The sequence below is a fragment of the Fukomys damarensis genome, unplaced genomic scaffold, assembly GCF_012274545.1.
Source record: "Fukomys damarensis isolate Sample0158 unplaced genomic scaffold, DMR_v1.0_HiC HiC_scaffold_18, whole genome shotgun sequence".
In the NCBI taxonomy this organism is placed as follows: domain Eukaryota; kingdom Metazoa; phylum Chordata; class Mammalia; order Rodentia; family Bathyergidae; genus Fukomys; species Fukomys damarensis.
The window spans coordinates 19,376,392-19,391,705 of record NW_022900930.1 but is presented as its reverse complement, the minus strand read 5'-3'; the positions used below and the strand labels follow the sequence as shown (position 1 = coordinate 19,391,705).

Below are 15,314 nucleotides of genomic sequence, written 5' to 3'. Positions count from 1 at the left end.
ATTTTGGGGGAAATGAGGTGGAAAAGTCTGACAATCAAGCACCTGGAAACCCTGAAATGATAGCACAGGAAGTAACAAAAGAGATAAGGCTCTAGAAAAATTCAAAACAGAAATAATTTCCCAGATAAATACAGACAAGGTGACCAGAATGAATGACATGAACAGAAACAAATTTAAAAATCATAGAAATCATAAATGCCCAGCATAGGAAAGAAATGGACACCATGAATACCCAACATAGGAAATAAATGGAATCCATGAAATAGAGTCAAACAAATATCCAGGAGACTAAAAGATATATTGAAAGTTTACATAACAGGCTGAGCCAATCTAAAGACAGGATGTCAGATATAGAAGACAGGATGGAGTCCATTTACCATGAAAAGAAGAATCTCTTAAAAATGGTAAGTGAAATGAGAAATCAATCCAACAGCTCCTAGAAGATACAAAGAAGAATAATATAAGACTGATAAGAGTCCATGAACCAGCAGGAGAAAGTACAAATGATATAAAAAACTGTTCACAGAACTAATGACAGAAAACTTCCAAAACAGAGCAAAGTAATTTGACATACAGATAATCGATGCATATAGAACTCCAACTAGACATGATCAAAAATCTACACCTACATATATAATTGTCAAGATCCCAGAAAACCAACAGAAAAAACAAAATATTGCAAGCAGAAAAAAGGAACAAATCACATATCAAGGAAAGCCCATCAGAATTACAGCAGACTTTTCAACACAAAATTTCAAGTCACGGAGAGCCTGGAGTGAAGTATTTTAAGCCCTAAAAGAAAACAACCTTCAACCTAGACTGATGTATCCTGCAAAACTATCTTTTAAAATGGATGGGGAAACAAGATACTTCCATGACAAAGAACACCTGAGAAACTTCAACAACACCAAACCAGCACTCCAAACAATACTGAATAATATCCTAGAAAAAGACAATGAAAATGACAACTCTGTGAGTCCCAACAGAGTAAATCCAGCAGGCAAAGCAAGAAATTAAAGGGAGAGGGGGAAAATTAAAAAGAGCCAAGAAAAGGAAAATAATGTAGTAATGATAAGTATATGTCAGTTATAATGATCAATGATAATGGCCTCAATTCACCAATCAAAATAAATTGACTGGTGGAATTAATTAAGAAGCAAGAAACCCACTTAATCCACAAAGTAATTTATAGACTGAGAGTAAAAGATGGAAAATAGTTCTCCATGTGACAGAAATCCAGAAAAAAGCAGGGGCAGCTATCTTATTTGCATAAAATATAAATTTGAAACCAATACTAATTAAGCAAGACAAAGAAGTTTACTACATCCTTGGAAAGGGAACAATTCAACAGGAATACATGGCAATTATAAATATATATACACCAAATGCTAATGGCCCCAACAATGCAAAATAAATATTAATGGACATGAAAAACCAAATAAACATTAATACAATTGTAGTGAGTACCTAAATATCCCTGTGTCACAAATAGGCAGGTCATCTAGAAAAAAAAAATCAACAAAATACTAGAACTGAACAAAGCTTTTGAACAAATGGACTTAGTAGATGTGTACAGATTGTTCCATCCCACAAAATCAGAATATACATTCCCTTCAGCTGCACACCGGTCATTCTCCAAAGTGGACCACATACTAGCTCATAGAACATGTTTAAGTAAATGCAAAAGAGTTGAATGTATCCCATGTATATTATCAGACAATAGTGAAATTAAACTCGAGATAAATAGCACAAGAAACTGCAAGAATTTCACAAACACATGGAAATTTAATAACACTCTCTTGAACAACCAATGGGCCACAGAGGAAGTTGAAGAAGAAATTAAGCAGTTTTTACAAATAAATGATAATGCCAATACAACATACAGAAATCTATGGGACACAATGAAAGCAGTTCTTTGAGGGAAATTTATAACACTGCATGCCTACACTAGGAAAACAGAGTGTGCGCAAATAACCTATTCCTGAATCTTAAGCTTAAACTAGAAAAAGAAGTGCAAGACACACTCACAGCTCATAAAAGAGTGGAAAATATAAAGATCAGAGCAGAAATCAATGCAATGGAGACTAAAAGAATTGTACAAAAAAATCAATGAATCAAAGAGGTTGTTTTTCTAATAAATAAATAAAATTGATAAACCCTTAGCCAATCTTATCAAAATAAGGAAAGTAAAGTCCCAAATGCATTCAATTAGGAATGAAAAAGGTGAAGCCACACAGATTGAGCAGAAATCCAGAGAATCATCAATACCTACTTTGAGAACCTGTGCTCTAATAAAATTGAAAACACAGAAGAAATGGACAGGTTTCTAGATACATATGAATTATCAAATATGAATGAAGAAGATATAAAAAATTCTAAACACCTCAATTACAATCAGTTGAATTGAAAATGTAATTAAAAATTTACCAAGTAAGAAAAGTCCAGTTCCTGATGGATTCAGTGTTGTATTCAACAATACATTTAGAGAAGAACTACTGCCAATACTCTTTAAACTTTTCAATAAAATTGAAAGGGAAGCAATACTTCCACATTCATTCCTGAAATAAAGTATTACTTTGATTCCCAAATCAGGGAAATACTCAACCAAAAAAGAGAACTTATAGGCCAATCTCCATAATGAACATAGATGAAAAAATCCTCAGTAAGATACTGGAAAATATAATACAGGGGTTAATCAAGAAGATCATACAGCCTGACCAAGTTGGATTTATCCCAGGAATGCAAGGACAGTTCAACATATGTAAAGCAATACATTTAATACACTATATTAACAAAGTCAAAGATAAAAAAACATATGATCATCTCTATAGATACAGAAAAAGCATTTGACAAAATTCAATACCCATTAGAAATTAGCAAAACACTTCCTTTCTCAATAGAATCCAAAAAAAAGAAAGAAATATCTAGGAATCAATCTAACAAAGGAAATAAAAGACATCTACATTGAGAACTACAACACTCTGAAAAAAGATCTCAAAGAGGATATAGGAAAGTGAAAAGATATCCTTTGGTCCTTGGTAGGAAGAAACAACATAATGAAAATGGCCATACTTCCAAAAATATTCAATACATATTCAATGCAATCCCTATTGAAATTCCTAAAGTATATTTCACAGAACTAGAGAAAACTACCCAAAAATTCATTTGGAACCAGAAGAGATCTAAAATAACAAAAGGCATTCTTGACAGCAGAGACATGACGGGGCAGGGTATCACAATTCCCAACTTGAAACTATACTACAAAGCCACTGTGACAAAAAGATCATGTTACTGGCAAAGAAACTGACTCAAGTATTAGTGTAATAGATTGTAAAATACAGAAACAACTCCTGACATAATCAGCTACATCATCTTTGACAAAGGAGCAAACTATCCTCACTGGAGAAAAGATTGTCTTTAATAAATAGTTTTGGAAAAACTGGATTCCAATTTGCCAAAGATGAAAACTAGACCCCTATCTTGCACCACGCACTAAACTAAAATCAAAGTGGATTAAACATCTAAATATTAAAACAGAAATACTGAACTTGTTGGAAGATAAGCTACATAGAACTCTTGAAGATTTTGCCATAGGAAAAGACTTTATGAACAAATTCTCAGTACCACAGGAACTACCACAAAGAATCAACAATTGGGATCTCATCTTTTTAAAAAGCTTCTGTACTGCAAGGGAAACTACCAGAAAAGCTAAGAGATAACCTACAATGTGGGAATTCCAAGTTTTAGCTATTATAAACTGTGCCACTATAAATATGGGTGTGCATATATCAATGTGGTATGATTCTTTTTTGGGGGGAGTACAGGGGATTGAACCCCAGTCCTTGCACTTGCAAGGCAAGCCACCGAACCGCTGAGCTAAATCCCTGGCACCTGATTCTTTTAATTATTTTGTGAAGATACCCACCAGGGAAAGAGCTGGGTCAAATGGGACTTTCAATCATAATTGGGTAAAGTATCTCCATATTGATTTCCACAATGGTTGCACCACTCTGCACTCCCTTCCTCAATGTAGAAGTGTTCCTTTCTCCACATAACTTTGCCAGCATTTATTATTGGTTGATTTCTTGGTAGCAGCCAATCTTTCTGGGGTGAGGTGGAATCTCAGTGTTGTTTTCAATTTCATCTCTTGAATGACCATGGATGTTGGACATTTTTTTCGTATGCTTATTTGCTGCTTTCACTCCTTTATCTGAGAAATGTCTGTTCATTTCAGGTGCCCATTTTTGAATTGGATCTTTATATTTGGGGGGTCTGATTTTTTTTTAGTTGTTTATATATTCCAGGTAGTAGTCCTTTGTCTGAGGAGTAGCTGGTAAATTTTTTCCCACATTATAGGTTGTCTCTAATTAATAATTAATAATATACACTTAGCTATTTAAGAATTAATCAAGCTAAGTGGGAAGGGTAGGGGAAAGGGAATAAGGGAAAAGAAAAAAAGTATGAGTAAATGAAAAAAATATTTGTAAATGGGGAGAGAGGAGGGTGTGAAGGGAGGGCAGGGACAAGGGGAAAAATGAGAACCAAGACCTGTCATGTAAAGGTACAAGACCCCAATGATGAATGTAACTGTACGGTATGCCTAAAATGTACCAATAAACTCAATGAGAGAAAAAAAGAATTAATAAAGCTTAATGGTAATGCTAATAAAGACAGAGGGAGTAAGGAAAGAATGAAAAGAGTAAAATTTAGAAAAATTAAGTAGTGGAATATGAGGAGAAAAGGTGAGATAAAGCATCCTATTACAAAGCAAAAGGAAATTAATAGAATAGTGAAGTCTTTCCATAGTTATTCTGTGGCTCAGTGCCAAACAGTCAACCCCTCTCCTAATGGCCCCTGATTATACCTCTCAATCGTGACAGGTGCTTCACTGGATTTATTCTCTTACTCTATCCTGATGTACAAGAGACACTTTCAGGATAAAACCCCATGTTGATTTTGCATTTTGTAATAGTTATGGGCTTTTCTCGGGGCTGGCACGACTTGCCTATTCTGTTGTTTCTCCCTTGAGCTGTTGACCCTCTGGGGTTACCTTCTGTGTGTTGTCCCCTTCCATTATGGGGTTGTTAAGTCAGTGCTTCTGCTACCCCATTGCTAGTTGAAAAGGTAGAGCAGGCTCTGAGTTGGCTGGCAACTACAGCTTTTAGGATGCCCTCTGTAACAGCTCCCCAGTGCCTGCTGGCGGGTGACTGGAAGTAGATGCCTGATCCCAGTCTCACATAGTTTGGAAATCCTAGGGTTCCTCATATTTCCTTCTATGAACCTCACCCACCCACCAAGGGAGCCATCCAGAGGCTGCCATCCCAAGGCAGTACCCACAACAGCCATGATGGAGGAGCTTGGTCCATTTGTGCCTGATATCAGTTATACTAGATCATGTTAATACAAGAAAATTTATAATGAAAAGAGTAATGATGATCAAAAAATGAGATAAATTAACAGGAATAGATTTGATGTGAATAAAACTATAAAATCTAATTCTTTGATTCATGTAATTGAACATCAAATGCAAATATTATATTCAGTTACATTTTGAGACACCAAATTAACCTTCTGTAAAACCTGGATATGATCACCACAGGATTTTGGCCAATTAAAGTTAGTACTCATTTGTTCTTTCTCTCTTGGTGGTGTGAACCTCTGATTTCTTTAAATGTCTTCCCTTCACATCACTTCACATTAAACTCAATGTTTCCTTCTTCCAACATTCATTTTCTGATTCAGTTTTGGATTCTGGTTTTCTGACCACTTTTATAGGTCTGTTTTCAGCCTCCTGTCCTTCTACCATTTTTATTCACCGTTATTTCCTTTATATCAAAATTGCTATTTCCTTAAGAAATGTTTCAGCTACCATATCTGTTACAATTGTTTATCTCTAGTCTAAGGCATTTGGGAATATCTAGACGCAAGTTTGAGAAATGACTCTAGCTAAAAGTCAGAGCCCAACAAGGGCTTAAGAGGAATTATTTTTAAGGATAGAAAGAGTACATATGACCCATCATCTAACTGGCTGCCTCCCACACAGCAGGAGAGAGTGAGGACTTGTGAGTCATGGAATCTGAATCAAGAGACTCCTGATTTGGCTTTGGATCATAGTCCTTGTTGAGTAGGCTCCTGTCTTGCTCCTGGGCCAGGGGACTTACCTAGGTCCTCAGCATCCCACTTCTACTGAAACTGGGGTCTCCCTTAGCCTCTCTCTTCCTCCAGAAATGATTACAGCAGTTGACCCTTAACTGAATCCTGGCTACCTGCATTTAGCCTCTTTCTTTGTTCTTTCAAACACATATGAAGCCTGTCTCTTACCAGTTGATGACAATGTGTCAAATGACTCTGGATTCATCAAGAAAATGTCCAGTAATCAAGAATGGACATTTACTACCTTCTCCTGATACTTTTTGGCCAACAGGAAAACCAGGTAGCAAGAAGAGACAAAAACTGTAGAGAATTTCCCAGTGGATAAGATTCATGCCATCCTTTTACACCAATTTAAACTTACAATACAGTGATTTTCAAAAGAGATTTTCAAAAGATTTTCAAATGACTTTCAGAATCAAAAAACTATAAGATATTGGATTGGCAGAGAGAGATGAAATCATGATGATTTGGGTCTTCAGGAGACACAGCTGGATAAAAGTCAACAAATGCTTTGATGTTGCTAAGATAGTCTTGCATACTAAAGATTTGTCCATCCAAAATACAAATAATGTTCCTTTTGGTGAATATAGATATAATTGGTTGGTAGAATTTACTTTATAAATTCAATTCTGTTATCTACCAGGATTAGATCAGAGTTTTTGTTGATTAGCTGAGCTGTTAATCTGAGCATGAAGAATAGAGGCCTTGTATAGGCTTGAGGACCTCTCTTGTTGCTCAGAAATTTCTTAAATTCATCATTCAAATTAGTCTTTATTATTTCTTAATACTCCAAAGAGTTATGATGACCAAGGACCTGGGAACATAGGCTAATACTGTGGTCACACTGAATGTTGTACACATTCTTTCAAATCTCTACCACAGCCTTGGAAGAAAAAAATTATATAAAATTTAAAAAAGCGTAGCCCACAAGGTAGCTGGCTGAGTGCAATAGTCACTTTCCTGTTGCTGTGACAAAACACCTGACATCCATATCTTCAAGGAAGGGAAGTTTATTTGTCTCATGGTTTCCAGTAGATTTAATCCAAAGTCAGCAGGCTCCATGGCAAAAATGGCATGGTGGAAGGGCTCGGCAGGGAAGAGCTGTTCAACTCATGTCATCCAGGAAGCAGAGAGAAGAGAAGAGCTAGGATGAGAATATGCCCTTCTGGGTTATGTGCCAAGTGACCCACCCCTATTGACCAGGGTCCTACTTCAATTTGAGATTGGGGGGACATTTTATATCAAAACTTTTACAATGAGTGAAAAAAGGCTTCTCAAAGTGCTTTAAAAAATCTAGGAATTTAACAAATTCCTAGATTTAACATGTAATTTAACAAATCTAGGAAGTCTAGTCTCATACACTCAGATTTTTATATTTTCAAAACAAAAATAATTTGATCTCTAGGGAGTCAGTCAAGTAAGTCATGTTCTCTGATGGTGAATTATTTGACTAGTTAGATTGTTTCAGTCAGCAAGAAATGGCATTATCTTCATGGAGGTGATGTAATTACATAGTTGTGAAGTAGTCTCTATCTTAGAACCTAATTGACATCCCTTCAACTTTCTTTGAACATCCCAAGATCAGTATCATTTCATAGATAATGCATTTGTCTCTATTTCACTCTTTAAAAATCCTACCCAATTTTTCAAAGCATGATTGAAAGGCTATATTTCACATCCACTCCATGTTATTTGGCCCATTCTTATGTCATTTCGCATGAACTATATCACCTTCAAGTCATCTAACAACATCTGGCATTCTCGATTGTCAATTCCTTTAGGACCTAAGCCATAATCATGCATTCTTATTTTCAGAGAACCTGGGTTAAGAGGTACTCTAAATGGTTCTCAAATAATAAAAGTCTTCATCTTAGAGTTAAAAACTATTTGGTGAGGACTAAGGATTTGGTTCAGTGGCACTGTACCTGCCTAGAAAGCTCAAGGACCTGAGTTTAATCCCTGGTACAAAAATATTTTTGAATAAAATTAAGTAGACTATTACTTGTATTAAAAGTAAAGTCTGAATTAAAGTCATTAATAGGAAAATGGATGGATATTGAGGATATACTCAAGTGAAATAAGTGACACATGTAAATACAGAATAGTTTCACTGGTGTGAAAAACTATAATTTTCAATAAGATCCTGATGCATAATTAACAATATTAATTAGGAAGAAAAGGGCTAAAATTGTAGGGGAAGTGGGAAGGGTAGGGGAAAGGAAATAAGGGAAAAGAAAAAATTGTGCAAAAAATGAAAAAATGGAAATAAAGTATTTGTAAATAGGGAAGGGAGGAGGGGGTGAAGGGAGGGAAGGGACAAGGGGAAAAATGAGAACCAAGACCTGTCATGTAAAGGTACAGGATGCCAATGATAAACGTAACTGCACTGTATATCTAAAATGTACCAATAATAAACTCAATGAGAAAAAAAATAAAGTCTGATTTTGACATCAAGCTTATTTCTATATTAGTGGCTCTCAACTAGAGGTAATTTTACTAATTAGGGAGTATTTGGTAACATTTGAAAATGTCTTTGTGCTGGAGGCTAAAACTTCTGTTAAATATTCTACAATGAAGTGCAAACCTTTGCTCTACAAAAAATAATCTAATCTGAAGTGTCAATAGCATTAAGACTGAAACTCTCTGTCCTATCTAAAAAATCAGTTGGTTTTTTTCTGCTCTTCATGGGCTGGCTAATTCATTGGCCTATGGAGTTCACTAAAATATTCTTTCAAATAATGTCAATGGTGCATTAAAAGCCTTTATCATCTTTATCTTTGTGATCACCAGTATCATCTTTATTAAGAGCATCAGTTTGTCTGGATTATATATTGAGGTAGTTTGAGGAATTTTAGGAAAATCAGGGAGAAATATTCACCACTCTAAAACCAGGGTTGAGAACTGTGTGTTCATTAATAGGGCAATTGTCATTATTTCTTTTACTTAAATCTTGGAATCATTGGTATGTCCAGTTCTCTACCTTCAAAAATGAGAATAAGATCAAATATTTCATAGAGTTAGAAATCTTTCTTTATAGGTAAATATTGTTGAGAACTATGTTCTGTCTTTCCTGATTCATGACTCATATATCTTATAAAGTGTCATAAATATTCCCCTATGGGAAGTTTTGAGTCTCTTTCAGTAATATCGCTAATAGTTTTAAGGGCTTTACAATTAAAGGGAAATCCAAACCCAGGAGAGCCTAGGCAATTTTTTAATTAAAAAGAAAGTAGCTTACAAAACAAATATCAGGTAAGAAGATTATCCTTGCAAAATTCTTAAGACTGAAAAAAAGGAAAAGGTATTTCTTAGAGTGTACGATAATTATTGATTGTTATTTTTGACAATATTATCCCAAAACTATTAACTTAAACCAGCACATATATAAGATTTCTGTGTTTCAATGACTTGGATATTAGGCCACAGATTTCCTGGTCAGGGTACTCAGAGTTTCACAAGGCTCTAATCAAGGTGTTGTTCAGACCATAGTCTCATCTGGGAGCTCAACTGGGAATGAGTCTGCTTCCAAGTTCATTCACTTTCTCTTCTTGCAGCTGTACCTCCGGAAGTTCTGGCTTTCACTGTCTGTTAATAGGGATTCTCCCACAATTCTCTATCAACTGGATAAAGAACTATACTGATAGATTCAGAAGGAAATTCATAGAACTGCAATATTTTACCAGCAATTCACCTCTGGATGATCTAATGGTATTAATTATATTGTTATTATAATTTTTAGTTGATCAACATTTGTAATATAAACCAATGTTTTCTATTTCATTGATTTATGAAGACCTGACCAAGTTTTGACAAAGATTTTCTTATGGTTGGTGAGTGTTAACTGCTGTTGTGAGAAATAAATTTAATTACCTTTTATATTTCTGGAAGAAATTAATAGTTAAACTATAGGATTTATTCTCAGGAAAATAACTGCTTTGGTTGACTTATACAAACTAATAGGCACTCCACATGCAGATTTACATAAAACACATGAAGATTCCTACAAAAATATGTTCTGCGATTCAGGGTATGATAGAGGTTTAGCTGTCATAGTATTAGTGGTCCATGTTACTGGATCATAAAATTAAAAAGTGAATATAATAGTGGACAATTAACTAAATAAAAGTGACATAAAACAACATTTCAAAATAATTATACTTCAAAACTTATGTAATGTTCTTAATAAAACTTCTCACTCGCAAAGTGGACCTGTTAATTTGATTATAAAACCATATTTACTATGTCATTCTATCAGCACAAAAAAAAGTTGACATTGTGCTTCAGTTAATTCATGTTTTATATTTGTCCCTTTTTACTTAAAATAAAATAATTTTATTTTCTCATTCACATAATATATTTTTGAGACATAAATGTACAACTGTCTGTGGCACAGTGTATTAAATCAATACATATATTTACCATATATACTGAAAATTTTCGGGTAGCTAACATTTTCCCTCTAAATATTTATTATTTCTTTTGTTTTCAGAACCTTCAAACTCTTCTTTTAGTTTATTATAAAATATATAATAAGTTCTGGCAAAATTGTTCTATAGCGTTGTTAAAATCTGCAGTTTTATTTACTTAATGACCTTTCTGGATGTTCATTTTGTTATTGATTGGGGCATTGACATCTCCTGCTATTGCTGTAACTGCTATTTTTCCCTTATAAATATGTCAAAATATTCTGCATATCTGTGTGCTCTGACATTGGATATATGTTTATTTATGATTCTCATATAACTTCCTGATGAATTGAACTTTTAATCAAATATAGTGACTTTTCTTGGTATTTTGTGACAGTTTTGACTAAGCTGGTGATATAACCTGATAGAAAAGGAGTCCCTGTAAAAGGGGAAAATGTAGGATATGGGGAGAACAGCAGATAAAGATGAGAATTATGGTGGCCCAATCTAGGGAATGGCCAGACGTTAGAGAGAAGGCTGAAATGAATCATTTCTTAGTAACTTCATAGGGAAGGTTCCCATTGTGACTTGGAGCATCTAGCTTCTAGAATTGTGAGACAGTAAAGTTATGCTGGTCAAGCCATTCATTTTGTGTACTATGTTTTGGCAGCCTTAGAAAATTAATACAGAGATTAAAGACATCAGATAAATTTTGATCTCAAGAGCTGGTTGGGATAAAAGCTAGAAAAACAAATTCAAAGGAAGAAAACTGTGCAGAGTTGAACTTACTAGGTAGAGGAACAGTGTAACAGCACAGGCGGATACAAACTTTCAGATGTAACCAAACTTACTGAAGTTCTTTCCATGGTTTAGTCCAGCCAGGCTTTAAATGAAAAGTCTCAGACTGATGTTTTTTCTCAACTATTCAGCATGTCAACTTACTTACAAATTTTCCTTCCATACTGTTGTTTTCTTTGTCTTCTCATAAATTTTGCTTTTTCCTTTTGTTATTGGAGTTCACTATATGCACAAAGCATGAGTATGTGCAGCCATGAAGTTTCTAAGTTATTCACTAACCTTAGAAAGGTACAGATCATTAGAGATGTCTGAATTCCTCAGAATATGGTACAAATGGATTAAAAAAATTTTTAGTCTTTACCAAGCTAACTTTGTGAGCAAAATTATGGAAAGTAAAATAGCCACTTGGCATATGAGAAGCATTTTTGTGCACAGAAATGTGCAGTAAAACCATCCATAAGAACAGCTATGGGAATCATCTCTTGATCCATTGGTAGATCATTCAAGAGTTATAGCTAAAGGACAGAAATATAGATAATCTACACATTAGTACATATATGCATACTCCATGGACAAACAATACCTTACCAGGCATGCAGATGTTCAGAAGGATTGTGCTTTGTACTATTTCCTAAGCCAACTCTATTTTACTTGGAACCTTTAAACTGTTTAGAAAGTATTTTTACCCATATTTTAAAAACCATTGAATTAGACTAAAAATGAGAGTTAGGTCTTACACAAAAATTCTGACAAATTTATTTTGGTTCACTCAAGAATGCCACATTAGTGACAAATAATTATTTTTGATCACAGGAAAAATCTATACTCCATAATAATAATTGCCAAATATATAGTAATATATTTATCCACAGCAAATCAGCATATCAAAATTTACAGAAGTTCTCAAAGGTATCTTCTATTGATGTGGTTTTCTTTTGTGGGTCCTTGACATTTTGTGAAGCTAGTATTTTACTTTATTATGTAACTCAAGCAATCAAGTGATCTCTTGTCATTTTATTTTTTATTTTTTTCCAGCTTTGAGTTTATTGGTACATTTTAGGGATACAATGCAGTTACAGTCATTGTTGGGATATTGTACCTCTACATGACAAGTCTTGATTCTCATTTTTTCCCCTTGTCCCTGCCCTCCCTTCACCCCCTCCTCCCCTCTCCATCTACAAACACTTTATTTCCATCTTTTCATTATCTCACATTTTTTTCTTTTCCCTTATTACCCTTCCCCTACCCATCCCAACTTCCCTACACCTTTAGCTCCTTTCTTCCCATTTCTAAATGTCAGTAATCTTATTAGGATCTTATGTATTATTGCAGATTATTCACACAAGAGAAACTATTCGGTATTTACACATGTGTGCCTTATTTATTTCACTTAGGAGTGTATCTTCAATATGTATCCATTTTCCTATGAATGAATCTATTTTCTCATTCTTTATGGCTGAGTAATATTCCATTTTATAGATGAGAATATTGTTCACCCTGAAAACAAACTCCCTGACACTACACAGCACAGCAAAGACTAAGAAAAGTATTCAACCCTAAATAAATATCAAGCTAAGAAAGCTTCAACCTCCCATGATTGACTTTCTATAAAATATGACTGGTTCAGAAAATGACAATATCAATTTTTAACTTATGTCTTGTATGTGGATGAGGAAATTTAGAAAATCAGTAAGTTTAAAACAATGTAGAAAACAAAGCATAAACTATTAAAAGTACAGAAAATATGTTTATGACTCAACCTTTAGGCTGAGAGTTCAGGCCTAACACAAATAATATTGTGTGTTCCTCCACTTGCCTCTCCCCTTAAATAAACCCTGTGATTTATTTTCCTGGAAGTGTTATCAGTGTGTTGCAGGAAAGACAGAAGCAGGCAAGAGCATTAAAGTATATTGGGAGGAGCATCTTGGTCCACAGTGGTTGAACTGATGAGATCTAGAGCTAGGTTGTAGGGTTGGCAGTAAAATAGTGGAAATTTGAAATGTGAGAAGAGATGGAAAGAAGAGTTAGTGAGTCCTCTATGAATGTGATGACTAAGTTGAATGAGGAATAAAAGTTGGATATTTAAAAATTAGCATCATTACAGGTAATAATATAATATAGAACATGGCTACAAGTTGATGGTTAAAGATTTTTGGATAATTGCAATAGTAAAACACAAGCAAATACCTCATGCTATACCTCACATGCTTGATAAAGGGTGAGAATATGAATACGATGGTGGAGAAGAACAGAAGCAAACACCCAGTTCTTTATGGTTTCAGAGGAATTGCTTGGGAAGGGTGTTGAAAGAATAAGAGTAAATAAACGTCTAATGAGGTAGCTGATAGTTTAATGGTTTCAAAGTAGTTTGGACAAAGGATATTGTCACTGAACATCTGGCCTGCACCATAGATGAGAATTTTGAGTATAGAAAGCTTCTCCTCTGTGCTTCAAATTGTTGAGAAACAAGTTTTTGTAAAATTGGGTAAGAAAAGGAAGTTCTTCACCATAAATAATTAACATAGAAGAGATTAATATTGCTTTTCATAAAAGAAAGATTCCATAAATTACAGGAGAATGTTTTTATAAAGAGGTCAAAAAACAATGTAGAATCAGGATGAAAAGAGAATTTAAGCAGAACTGGGTCCTGCATCCAAGGCATAACAGGTGCTAGGCCTGGTGTCTTTCATTTTTGCACTCCCTGCTTGTGTTTGTTCATTTCAGATCCTTAATCATACATATCACTTTCTTCCACTCTTTCTTCCCTACTTGTCTAATAATGCTTAATCTCATTACTTTAATGACTGCACAAAAACTGGGCATCCTCAGTAGGCAAATTTGCTAGGCATTTTACATGTAAAATATCAAATGCAACTTTACAGATTCTTAAGGTGAATTTTTACATCAAACATTGTAAATTTATACTCCAGACCATTAACTTGTTATTTAAGTGGTAACATTGCTTTATGTTTCTCAAGTGTGCAGCACAGTGTTTGTATGTTATTTGGTTGTATTAACATTTTATTTCAGCACAAAGCAACAAACAAATCAGCATTTAAAACCAGGCATTGTGCTGGTATTTCATTCTTACATATAATAATAGTATATTTGTCTCACTAGGTTTCTGTATTTGTATTTATGAGATGAATAAATACACTTGAAGCTGACCCTTGGGAGCTGGTTCTCTTATAATCCTGAAACACAATGGATTTTGATTCCTTTGTCCCAGTAAAATACTATCACTTTCCCCCAGAGAACCTCCTCCCACTTTTTAGGGTTTCATAATTTCCTTTTAATTTCTGAAGGCATATTGTTTTGCTCTCAGTATTTTCCATCTCCAACTGTTAATTTTGAAGGTAGTTAGATTTTTCTTTCATTTTTTATTGCCAGAAGGTTTTTAAAATACTATTTTCTTAATAGTATAACAAAATATGAACATATTTGAAAAGTATTTATCTATAAACTGGGGGTATGCCTCTCTCTGAGTCTACTATTGGCTATTTTATAGAACAAAATTTTCCACTACCATAGATTCTAATGCTTCTAAGGGATGGTTGATGCTCTGACACTTTGCAGTTGGGCAGCATTAAAGGAAGATAAAATAAGTAATGAATTGTTGCAGGGAAGTACATAATAAAGTTCATGAGAAAAATAGCATATATTTTAATTATCTTTGCTGAATATTGTAAGTAAATAATGTATCACCTGAAATTGGAAGAACTATTAATACATATTCAATGTTAATATGTACAAATCAAGATTCCCTAAGTCAAATAATGATGTATGTTCACTTTTCCTTAAAGACATTTAGTTTTAGGCATTTGTGGAAATGTTCACACATGTACACATTTGTAGAGGAGAGTACTAATACATTTTACCCATGCCCTGATTTTCTCCTCCAATCTAGCCTGCTGGCAACACCACACTTGTCTCTTTTCTTTTACTTTTTCCTCTCAG

General features: G+C 34.3%; 1 pseudogene; it reads left to right on the top strand.

The window, feature by feature from the left end:
- The first annotated feature begins 341 nt into the window (after positions 1 to 341).
- The window catches only part of LOC104859256, a 68,197-nt pseudogene continuing 53,224 nt past the window's right edge, over positions 342 to 15,314 (top strand).